Genomic DNA, 12771 nt, shown 5'->3' on the forward strand with positions numbered 1-12771 from the left:
TACCATCATCCTTGGATTAAACAATCATGAATATTAGCAGAAAAGATAAGAAACACAATAAACGGGCAATGTTAAAACTACACAAGAAATAAGGCATTACTGATGAAAGTCTGACTACTAATATTTTCATATCTTCATCAGATTCAGATCTTCAGCTTTTGATATACGAGAATTAGACTTGATAAAACAATGGCAGAAAAGGTAATGCAACGTGGTTCCTTAAATAAGACCTAACACAATGGGGGCACACGGTGTGTTCACGGGATGAGAAATTCAATATAATTAGGATGTCAGTAGTCCGCATACAGATCCATCAGTTTCATACAATTCCAGTCAGAAATTTCAGCAGGACTTTTTTGTACATATAGACTAACTGATGATAAAATTTCTGTGCTAAGGCAAACGAACTAGAATAGCCAAATTATTCTGAAAAACAACGTTTGAGGATTAACACTAACCTGAAATTTACTTTGTACCTTCAACCAAAAGTTGTAAGCAACTAAGTGTCTATGAAGGGATGAATGGATATAGAAAACATGGTGACACTGGTCAGAACGGCCACCATCAAAAAGTCTACAAACAACAAATGCTGGATAGGGTGTGGAGGAAGGGGAACGCTCTCACTCAGTTGATGGGAACGCAAACCACTATAGCCACTGTGGAGAACAGTGTGGGATTCCTTTAAAATCTGGGACTAGAACTGCCATGTGGCCCAGCAATCCCACTGCTGGGCAGACACCCCGAGGAAACCAGAAGTGAAACAGACACATGTACCCCAACGTTCACTGCAGCACTGTTTACAATAGCTAGGACATGGAAGCAAGCTGGATGTCCATTGGCAGACGAACAGATAAGGAAGTTGTGGTACATATACAATGGAATATTACTCAAGTATTAAAAGGAACGCACTTGAGTCAGTTCCAATGAGGTGGATGAACCTGGAGCCTGTTATACAGAGTGAAGTAAGTCAGAAAAAGAGAAATACTGTATATTAACGCATATATATGGAATTTAGAAAGACAGTACCAACGACTGTACATGCAGGGCAGCAAAGGAGACACAGACATAAAGCAAAGACTCTGGGACTCAGTGGGAGGAGAGGGTGGGATGATTTGAGAGAATAGCACTGAAACATGTACATCACCATATGTAAAATAGATGACCAGTGTTAAGTTCCATGCATGACGCAGGGCACCCAAAGCCGGTACTCTGGGACAACCCCGAGGGATAGGGTAGGGAGGGAGGTGGGAGCAGGGTTCAGGATGGGGGGACACGCGAATCCCTATGGCCGATTCATGTTGATGTATAACAAAAACATCACAATATTGTAAAGTAATTACCCTCCAATTAAAATAAATTAAAAGGAGGAAATGTGGCGATATATACAATGGAATATTTATTATTCAGTCACAAAGAAGAAAATTCTGCCTTTTGCAACAACATGAATGGACTTCAAAGGCTTTATGCTAAGTGAAAAAGGTGAAAGAGAAAGACATATATTGTATCTTCTCACTTATATGCAGAATCTAAAAAAGTCAAACTTACAGAAATTTCTAAGGTTTCAAGGGCCTGGAGAAAATGTTGAATACAGGGTACAAACTTACAGGTATGAGATGAATAAGTTACGCGGATCCAATGTATAGCGTGGTGAGTATAATTAACAAAACTGTGTAATACAGTGAAAGCTAAGAGGGTAGCTCTGAGATGTTATTTCCTCAACAATTTTTAAAAAGGATTATGTGAGGCGATAGAGTGCCAACCCTGCCATGGTAATCGTTTTGCCAAATATGTGTGTTTCAAATCATCACATTGGCATCTTAAACTTACAGGATATATGTCAATTATACCTCAAGAAGGGTGGAAAAAATAAGAGAGTCCTGAGTGTTTCTGGCGGGAGAGCCCTCAAGGTATATTCTGTAGCCCTCTGCCATCTCCCCATCATTCTTGAACTTTCCCTTATTACTGACAAGGTGAACCAGGCTCATTTAACCTTTCCTTCCTCAGCCTAGGAACCCATCATTTAGTGGAGAAAGGTGTTCAGAAGCTAGGATCTGAGGACTGGTGTAATTATTGCCATTGGAATGTTGCTGTTTCCAGTAACTTGGGAATACATGTGTGTACACAATCACACACACAAACACACACATCTATAGTTATATATCAGTCTAGCCACATATACATACCTATCGAACACAAGAAGTTTGCATGGAGACCTTTAATTCCAGTAGAATTCCTCACAATTTGTTCTAGTTTACTTCCTTTCCATACTGGAAATTCCCTTTTCCAAAATTGACAGACGTGGCTCTCAGCATTCTTATGTATTTGCCAAGTTGATGAATGCCAGTGCATGTAAGTGATCCTTCCTCCACAAAAAGGTCCTCCTCACAATCTATGCAGAACCATCCCTGGCCCTTGACTTCCACACCTCACTCAAGCTTGAATCCATGAAGCAGTTAGCCTCCTTCCCACCCAACCCCCAGGGATATCCTTCTTTCCACCTTGGGCTCTGACTCTCCAGGCAGGGATGCCCCTTTACACACACACATGCCTTGCCTGGCAACACCTAATGGCTTTAGGACTGACTTGCTCAGGCACAAAAAAGGGAAGGGAAAGAAAGGGTAGGGACAGGAAAAGGTAAATATGTCCTAATACAGTCAGCCAATCAACGTGAACTGGGCCAAACCCAAGCAATGTGATGAAGCCAGCCGTGTTTTTTTTTTCCCTCACTGTCCTCCAGCTTCCCTTCCTGCCTCTGTCCTTTGCCCCAGTTCCTTTTTCTTCTTAAGTCCTGCCCCTCATCGAGAGTACCAATGTTATGAGGCATGATTCCCACATTATAACTGATCTCTGCTGCTTGGCTGACATTCAGCGTGACATCCCTGCAGCTAGGACACTCAAAGTCCCTCTCTCTCTCTCATGATGGACCAGAAGGCTTCACTCCTAATTTCAGGGATAGGTAGGAGAGAAGGTGCAGGGCACATGTTGGAGCCTTCAGTCCTTCACCTGTGAAATGCAGATGATCACAAATTGTGGGAGAAACAGAGACAGCAGCAACCAGACCCCCTTTCAATGAGTGCTACATGCCAAACACCGTGCATCACAGGACTGCTTGACATTCAGGAGCACGCCAAGTAGATTTCCATGCCAGGACAGTTGCATTTGTTACTCCTTCTGCCTGGAATGCTCTTCCCTTAGATAACCCCATGGCCTGCTCCCTCACGTCCTCCAGATCTCTGCTTAATTGCCATCTTTCAGGGAGACTTTCCCTCATTGCCTTGTATAAAATAATAACATCATACCTACATATATCCTTTCCCCCGATCTAGCATTATCTTTCTTCATAGTGCCTGCCACCCTTGATTTATTTACTGACCACCAAGTCTACGAAAGGAGAGACTTGGTCAGTTCTGTCCTGTCACAAACTCCTCCAATAGTGCTCAGGTATATGGCAGGTGCTCAGAAACATTTGCGGAAGGACAGTCTGGAGCCAGGCAACACACACTGCGAACATGCACAGGTACCCTGCAAGACGTGCACTGGCCGCACTGTATTAATTATGATATATACTGAGATTCCAGGAGACAAATGATACGCTCAACAACACACAGTCAGCATGTGAGGTTCAAGGCCTCGGAATCATGTCTACCAGCTTCCAAACCCTCAGTTCCCGGACAGAGACCTCACAGCCAAGAACATAAGAGGTTTTATTTCTGACACAAAGACTCCAAGCAGCTCAGATAGATACCCAGAGACACCAAAAAGAGCTCACTGAATCTCTGCACAGAGAGCACATAACTCGTCTCAGGCCCTCAAACACAACTGAGACCATAACCATACACACTGTGACAAAGACCCTCCAAACAGACCAAAGTCTTCAAGACGGAAACAAATGAAAACTGCACAGATACTTCACATCATGGAGACTGACTCCCAAACCACTCGACACTTACCGATCTAATACAAAAACCCTAAACAGAAAGACAGAACTTTTAATATCTCAAGAATATCATATAACCTTTAGATAAAGTCCCCAGACAAATGGAGAACCTGCACCCTGTGCACAGATCCCCAAGCAGCTCATAGTTTACACCTTTAGACAAACCCATCCTTAAAGCAGCTCAGAGACATCACAACTTGGGACCCTGAATCAAAAACTCAGAGATCTCACAATCTGGGGTGCACACGCCTACACAGAGATTTCACACCCAGGGACTGAAATGCCAGAAAGCTCCAAAAATGCACACCCCGGAATACAGGCACACACATCCTAGAGGCTTTGTACTATGGCCCACAAAATCCACTCAGATCAAATATTCCATCACTCACAATTCCGCCCAAAGGGTCAAGGAGATCAAATGTACCCAAACAGCACCTGTGTTGTCACACGTAGCAATACACAATCCCAAGCTGCCAGATACAGTTTACTCTCCAGGGAGAGACACCAAACTCAGAGACCTCTCCCTGGACAAGAATTGCATTCATTTGAGCAAATGGCCGTGCGTGTCCACACGATACAGACTGAGCGAGAGCTAAACAAGACTGAAACGCCGTCAGCATGCTCCTCTAGCGACAGCGCCAAACCCCGCCACTAACCAGGGCAGCTATTCGACCCCTTCGGGAAAAGCAATAAAACTCAGAGAAAAATTGTATGCTCTCAAAAGCCGCGCACGGCAACGCAGGCGCACGCGTACACACAGGCCTGTGGCCCTCAGTTCCAGCTCTGCGATCCCAGTGCCTGTACCAGCCAGCCAGCCAAATCGAAGAGGGCCGATCAAGGAAAGCGGGAGTCGCGGGATTTCCGGCGCCTATTCGCGCCCCATAAGAGCTAATTCCGGCAAGCACGCGGTGACCAATCAATGCCCAGAGCGCTTCCTGACGCCACAGACCCAACTGGCAGCCTATCTCGCTCCGCAGCCGTCCCCCTTGGATGTAACCATGTAGAAACGAAGGGGTGAAGATGGAAAAGAGACGAAGAAAGTTGCAGCTTAATACCGGTGTCCACTCAGACTCGAATGCCACGGGAAGACGGAATGGAGCGAATGGGTATGGACCCATGGCGCCACAAGTGCCTCCGCTGGGAGGTGTGGCCGATCCCCGACGCGGTGTAAAGGGGCTCTCTGCGCTGTCACACGCCCTCTCCCGATGGTACCTTCCAGAGTGGGTGGTCTTACCGCTACCCCTCAGTGGTACATTCCAGGACAAAAGTGTTTCATCTCGCGCGCCCCTTGGTGGTGAGACTGAGGAACAGCCGATCTAGATGCCGGTGGACCATTAGAGGATGATCCTCCTCCAAGGGTGGAAAGGCAAAGTTAGGATGAAAGCCCCACCGATTGCTGCTATCTTGGACCCAGAAAAAAGTCTTCGTAAACTGAAGATTACTTCTCTGTAGGGGCCACTATCGTAACAGGAAGCATTGAAAACATTTTCTCTGTGGTTGTTTGTGTTTTCCTGTTTAGTACAGAACCGGTTTCATCGGGAAAGCCAGCCACAGTCCGGAGAAAGCTTCCGACTGGGATCTGAAGGCCTGGCATGGGGAAGGCCTCTGTCGTTGACTGCGAGTAATACTGAAAAAGACAACAGGACATTCCATTCTGTTAGGAAAGGGGTCGTCTCCAAGGGGACACAAGGATACCGTGCAGATAAAATAAAGACCACAGCTTTATCACCATCTTGTCATCCCTGAATATGTTCCCTGGCAGAATCCTCAGCCTGTCTAGCTATGCCTCTCTCAACAAGTTCAAATTTGTTTATTCATTCCGTCATTCTTTCATTCTCTCCACAGTTTGTGTCAAGCACAACTATGTGTGTTAGGAAAGAGAAAATCAACTTTGGCTTCATGAAACATATTGTGTTGGGGTCATACAGCCCCAAAAGATAAGTAATTTTCAGGTGTTCATAACTGCTGTGATTAACATTAAACCGGGATAGTGAAATAGGGGGGATGATACCTAGAAAGAGTGGTCAGGGAAGTTCTTTCTAAGATTGTGACATTTGAGTAAAAGCCTAGAGGAGATGCCTATCTGGGAGAAAAGTATCCCAGACAGAGATAAGGCCAGTTGAGAAAGTGGGGCGTGGAACTCAGTGTGCTGCTGCTGCTGCTGCAAAATCGCTTTAATCATGTCTGACTCTGTGCGACCCCACAGATGGCAGCCTACCAGGCTCCTCTGTCCCTGGGATTCTCCAGGCAAGAATACTGGAGTGGGTTGCCATTTCCTTCTCCAATGCATGCATGCATGCTAAGTCACTTCAGTCATGTCCGACTCTGTGCGACCCCCATGGACAGCAGCCCAGCAGACTCCTCTGTCCACGGGATTCTCTAGGCAAGAATACCGGAGTGGGTTGCCATTTCCTTCTCCAGGAACTCAGTGTAGTGTGTATGAAACGAGTGAGGAGGCCTATGTGACTGTCACAGCATGATGGAGGGAGAGCCAGGAGATCTGATAAGAGGGGTAATGAAGGTCAGGTCCCATAGGGCTTTCTGGCCATAGGGAGGACTTTGACTTGAGCCACAGGAGGTTTCTTACCAGAGGAACCCCTAGGCTTCTCTCAGAGACCCATATCACACAATGATTTTTGAGGAGCTCTTGATTTACCCCAGAAAAGCCACAGGCCATCTGCAATTGAACACGCCTTTCCTGGAATCCCCTACACTCAAGGAGAATCCCCCCTACTGCTCCCAGTGAACATCCGTGTCAATTGAAGATACCCTCAGGAGAGACAAAGCCAAGGAACCTCTTGGTGTGAGGGAGGTCACACTGAGTCTTGCAAAGGCAAAGAGGGATGATATAACAAGCACAGAGATGGCAGAGAAAAAGACAAATATAGAGCATTAGACAGGGATGAAGAGTCTACTTCTGGCAGCAACCTGTCCCCACTTAGTTAGCACCCACCTACAGGCCCCCAGCCCTGCTACTGGATGATGTACAGTACATTTTCTCTATAGGAGAATAAAAGCCCCTCCCCAGGGACTGTCTCTAGGGAATGACTCAGTTGCCCATGGCCTGGGCTTTAATCATGCTCCCTTAACACACATCCGGGGCCTCTGCCTATCATGATAAGGACATGTACCAGTCATAGCGAGGCTCATCTGTATATAGGGTCCCTCACAGTTTGTCCAGCCCAGCCTTCCCTCCTGCTGACCTCAGTGCCAATTACTGCTTTGATGGGGGAAGAGAGGCAGGGATCTCTGCATTTGTGGTGGAAGCCTTGTGCAAACTGGCGAATGTGAGGTTTCTCCCCAGCTACTTGGAGGCTCACCTCTGTGACTTTTAGCACCACCTCTCCGGGGAATATTAAGATTGCATTCCATACACCAGGTAAGAAGTTGTGTGTATGTGATGGGGAGACACAGAGACATATCCTGACAGTGAGTCAGTCACAGGGTCCTTATGGCCCTGTGCAAATGCCCCCCTACCCTCTACGTGGCCAGGGTCATGCTGAGTCTTCCCTGGCTCTGCCAAGGAGCCCAAGCTTACATCTGGTTCCTCCCATCATCATGAACTGAGACCTTCCATCTGCACCAGGCCTTGAGCTCCCTTCTGCAAATGCTGCCCTCCTTGTTGTGAGTTGGGCAGATTCACTGAGTGGGTGTGTGTACACAGTTTTTGTCACAGGACCCCTATCATGGGCGGTACTTATGTCAGCAGGTATTGTTCTTAACAGGATTATTACCATGGGCTCCTGTGAACTGCACATGACTTACCCTTTCTGAGGATGGCACCCCAAGCTTTTATCTCTGTAGGGAGGCATGGTAGAAATCATAGCAAATGTGAAATCACAGGTCTACTTCTAAGACCCGTGACAGTGGGGTCCATCCAGCCTTAAGTCTTAAGAGGATCTTAAGACCATTGTCATATGCAGATGCATGAACAGCTCAGAGGCCTAACCCTCTTGACAAAGACCCCCTAAATAGTTCAGAGACTTCATGCCCTGGGACAGATATCTGGAATCACTTCAGAGACTGCTCATCCTAGACTCCCACTCAAAACAGCTTTAATAGATCACACCTGAGGACACAGAACCCAGCCAGCTCAGAAATTCCAACTGTAGACTCAGAAAAATTAGGATCCCTAAGACAAACAGCGTTGCTCACAGCCAGTTCTACAGGGTTAAATTGTAACCTCTGTGGTTGCTGAATGACAGTGCATCCTGAGGGATTCAGGACGAAAAACAGGATGAGGCACTCTGTGCTTTGGACAAGCTGGCCTTTATTTAGTTACACGCCTACCTCAGGAAAAGGTTCAGTGACCCCAGATTCTTGCATCTTCCCACACACAGAAAAGCATGAAAATGATTTACGTGTGATAACTGATCTCTGTGTTTCATAGTAATTTTTTTACCAATATCCATGCTTGACTGCATGTATTTCATAGCCAAAAATCATATCGACTTCTCTGCTACCTCCTCAGAGCAGTTTCCTCAGAGCTAACAGAGTAATTTTGTCCCAGGCTATAGTCCCCAGAAGACCCTGAATTCAACTCAAACTCACAACTCTTCTGTTGTATGCTTTTCTTTAAGTGGACATTACTCTAGCTAACAGCACCCCATTAGCTCTGAGGCTTCACACTTCTCCCCCACCATCCACAGGCTGCACCCTGGGACACAGAGCCCCAAATCTTCACCGCTGGGCTTCTGTGTGGGCAGTAGCAGTGGGTTTCTGTTCAGTCAACCCCAAGAGAGTGAGGCGTCCCGTCTTGAAGTCCCTGCAATCTGCATTCACCGGCATGTCATCCTGAGGAATGCAAGTTCATTCCAGGGGTGGGGATTGCCTTAGAGCTGAGGGGTTCTGAAATTGATTTTCCATGTCTGGGTCCTGAGAATGGACCTAACACACTCTAGTAACCTCTCGTCGTGGTGACTTTGTACCCTGCCCAATGGGAGGTTTAGAGTGAATACCAGATCCACAGAACAAGCCCTGAGGACCTTGTCCTCTCTGTCATCTCTCAGCATCCACTGTGGGATCCTGAATTCTGGAGCTAGGAGAGGTCTTCCCCTCACTGTGGCTATGACAACTCCCTTACATCCCTCTAATCATCTGTCGTTTTCCAAAGGCCCTCTCCTGGTAACAGCTGCCACAAGTCCTCTCTCTCCCCAAATCCCCACCTCTCCCCTCATCTTCCACCAGGCCTCCCCTCCCACCCAGGGGCCTCTTTAGCCCTTCCCCCAGCCCTACTCCCAGGCCTCATTTACACCCTCAGCCCTTTTGTGGCCTCTTACCCAGGACCAGTGCTGCCTCAGAGGAGCCCCTCAGGGCCCTGCCTACTCCCTACATTCTGCAGGACACCTCTTTCCTGCCCAAACACAGGGATCTGTCATAAAGTCCCCAAAAGAGCCAAACTGAAAATCACTCCAGGATCCAGAGAAAATCCAGACCCAGACCAGGAGTCCAGGCACGTCCCTCAGGGCTAGGGGGAAAGGGAGAGGGTCTGTGAGAGAAAGAGCTCGACTGAAGGTCACACAGGGGTGACAGGGTTTTCTTCAAGGGGCCTAGTGAGGAAGAAGTGAGATGGCACCCTAGAAGTGCTTCAGTCCAGTTGCTCAGTCATGTCCAACACATTCTTACCCCATGAACTGCAGCATGCCAGGGCTCACTGTCCATCACCAACTCCCAGAGTCCACCCAAACACATGTCTATTGAGTCCGTGATGCCATCCAACCATCTCAACCTTTGTCGTCCCTTCTCCTCCTGCCTTCAATCTTTCCCAGCATCAGGGTCTTTTCCAATGAGTCAGCTCTTCGCATCAGGTGACCAAGGTATTGGAGTTTCAGTTTCAGCATCAGTCCTTCCAAAGAACACGCAGGACTGATCTCCTTTAGGATGGACTGGTTGGATCTCCTTGCAGTACAAGGGACTCTCAAGACTCTGCTCCAACACCACAGTTCGAAAGCATCAATTCTTCATCGCTCAGCTTTCTTTATAGTCCAACTCTCACATTCGTACATGACCACTGGAAAAACCATAGCCTTGACTAGGTGGACCTCTGTTGGCAAAGTAACATCTCTGCTTTTTAATATGCTGTCTGGGTTGGGCATAACTTTCCTTCCAAGGAGTAAGCATCTTTTAATTTCATGGCTGTAATCACCATCTGCAGTGATTTTTGAGCCCAGTAAAATAAAGTCAGCCACTGTTTCCACTATTTCCCCATCTATTTGCCATGAAGTGATGGGACCAGATGCCATGATCTTAGTTTTCTGAATGTTGAGCTTTAAGCCAACTTTTTCACTCTCCTCTTTCACTTTCATCAAGAGGCTCTTTAGTTCCTCACTTTCTGCCATAGGGTGGTGTCATCTGCATATCTGAGGTTATTGATATTTCTCCCAGAAATCTTGATTCCAGCTTGTGCTTCATCCAGCCCAGCATTTCTTATGATGTACTCTGCATAGAAGTTAAATAAGCAGGGTGACAAGATACAGCCTTGACATACTCTTTTTCCTATATGGAACCAGTCTGTTGTTCCATGTCCAGTTATAACTGTTGCTTCCTGACCTACATACAAATTTCTCAAGAGGTAGGTCAGGTGGTCTGGTATTCCCATCTCTTTCAGAATTTTCCACAGTTTATTGTGATCCACACAGTCAAGGGCTTTGGCATAGTCAGTAAAGCAGAAATAGATGTTTTTCTGGAACTCTCTTGCTTTTTCAATGATCCAGCAGATGTTGGCAATTTGATCTCTGGTTCCTCTGCCTTTTGTAAACCCAGCTTGAACATCTGGATGTTCGTGGTTCACGTATTTCTGAAGCCTGGCCTGGAGAATTTTAAGCATTACTCTACTAGCATGTGAGATGAGTGCAATTGTGCGGTAGTTTGAGCATTCTTTGGCATTGCCTTTCTTTGGGATTGGAATGAAACTGACCTTTTCCAGTCCTGTGGCCACTGCTGAGTTTTCCAAATTTGCTGGCATACGGAGTTCAGCACTTTAACAGCACTTTCACCAATCTGACTCAGCTCTTGCCAGCTAGGTGACTTTGTGCAGATTCATTCACCCATTAACATCTGTGTGTCTCTGCTCCTCAGCTGCCAAAAGGGATGATAGCATTAAAAATGCTTACCTCACAGTGTTGCTATGAGTTCTCAAAGACTTCATTATGTGTATATGTACAGAGAGCTAAGCACGGTCCAGAAGGGGAGCTCTTCTTCTTGTGTCTCTTCACTTCTGTTTCCACTTATACTAGTATTCCCCTGTCCCTGTCTTAAGACAGAACCAGTAAGAGGAGGAAAGGAAACGTTAGAAAAGGACTTCAGACAGTTCCTAAAAAACTGAGCATAGTTTGCAGGTTAGTGTGGTCGCTCAAATTTTCCCTTGTTTTCAAGACAAAGAGAAGGGGGCAACTAAGATGTCTGAGGACAATCCTGGGAAAGGCAAATGGTAATTGCATTCAGAAAATTCTGCTTTCCTTTTTCTCCAGCAATACGTTCCTGAAATAATGCTCCTGAGGTTCTTATTCATCACATTTTAGCATACTGGCCTAAAGCTTTTAATTCATAATACTGAAGGAATCAATATTATCATTCCCTTGTCTATCTTGTATGCTTTACAGCTGAATTGATACATTTTTTTAAAGATTCTGACCTGGAAAATGATCTCCAGAAATTGGCTGAGGCAAAGACTGGGGGTAAAGTGGAGATGGTCCTGCTGTCAAGGAGGAGCTTGCATCAAATACAGAGCCTGTTGAAATGCCAGAAGCAGGTATGTCATCCATTCAGAAAGTAATTTATGTGGTTTCTGTTTTTCAGAATATTATATCTTTAACAATATAGACGGAACATTGAATTCAGTTCAGTTCAGTCGCTCAGTCGCATCCGACTCTTTGCGACCCCATGAATCGCAGCACGCCAGGCCTGCCTGTCCATCACCAACTCCCAGAGTTCACTGAGACTCACGTCCATTGAGTCAGTGATGCCATCCAGCCATCTCATCCTCTGTCGTCCCCTTCTGTCCTCCTGCCCCTAATCCCACCCAGCATCAGAGTCTTTTCCAATGAGTCAACTCTTCACATGAGGTGGCCAAAGTACTGGAGTTTCTGCTTTATCATCATTCCTTCCAAAGAAATCCCAGGGCTGATCTCCTTCAGAATGGACTGGTTGGATCTCCTTGCAGTCCAAGGGACTCTCAAGAGTCTGCTCCAACACCACAGTTCAAAAGCATCAATTCTTCGGCACTCAGCTTTTTTCACAGGCCAGCTCTCACATCCATACATTACCACTGGAAAAACCATAGCCTTGACTAGATGGACCTTTGTTGGCAAAGTAATGTCTCTGCTTTTCAATACGCTATCTAGGTTGGTCATAACTTTTCTTCCAAGGAGTAAGCGTCTTTTAATTTCATGGCTGCAGTCACCATCTGCAGTGATTTTGGAGCCCCCAAAAATAAAATCTGACACTGTTTCCCCGTGTATTTGCCATGAAGTGGTGGGACCAGATGCCATGATCTTCGTTTTCTGAATGTTGAGCTTTAAGTCCACGTTTGCACTCTCCTCTTTCACCTTCATCAGGAGGCTTTTTAGTTCCTCTTCACTTTCTGCCATAAGGGTGGTGTCATCTGCATATCTGAGGTTATTGATATTTCTCCCAGAAATCTTGATTCTAGCTTGTGCTTCATCCAGCCCAGCATTTCTCATGATATACTCTGCATAGAAGTTAAATAATAGGGTGACAATATACAGCCTTGAGTTACCCCTTTTCCTATTTGGAACCAGTCTGTTGTTCCATGTCCAGTTCTAACTGTTGCTTCCTGACCTACATACAAATTTCTCAAGAGGTAGGTCAGGTGG

The 12771-nt window shown here is 46.2% G+C and overlaps 1 long non-coding RNA gene across 1 annotated transcript; it reads left to right on the top strand.

The window, feature by feature from the left end:
- Window positions 1-4726: 4726 nt before the first annotated feature.
- Window positions 4727-5665, top strand: LOC139181646 (uncharacterized). Its single transcript, XR_011565432.1, has 2 exons — window positions 4727-5043; window positions 5457-5665. It is a non-coding gene; the product is annotated as an uncharacterized lncRNA (long non-coding RNA).
- The last annotated feature ends 7106 nt before the right edge of the window (window positions 5666-12771 follow it).

Source organism: Bos indicus, chromosome X (assembly GCF_029378745.1).
Source record: "Bos indicus isolate NIAB-ARS_2022 breed Sahiwal x Tharparkar chromosome X, NIAB-ARS_B.indTharparkar_mat_pri_1.0, whole genome shotgun sequence".
Taxonomy (NCBI): Eukaryota; Metazoa; Chordata; class Mammalia; order Artiodactyla; family Bovidae; genus Bos; species Bos indicus.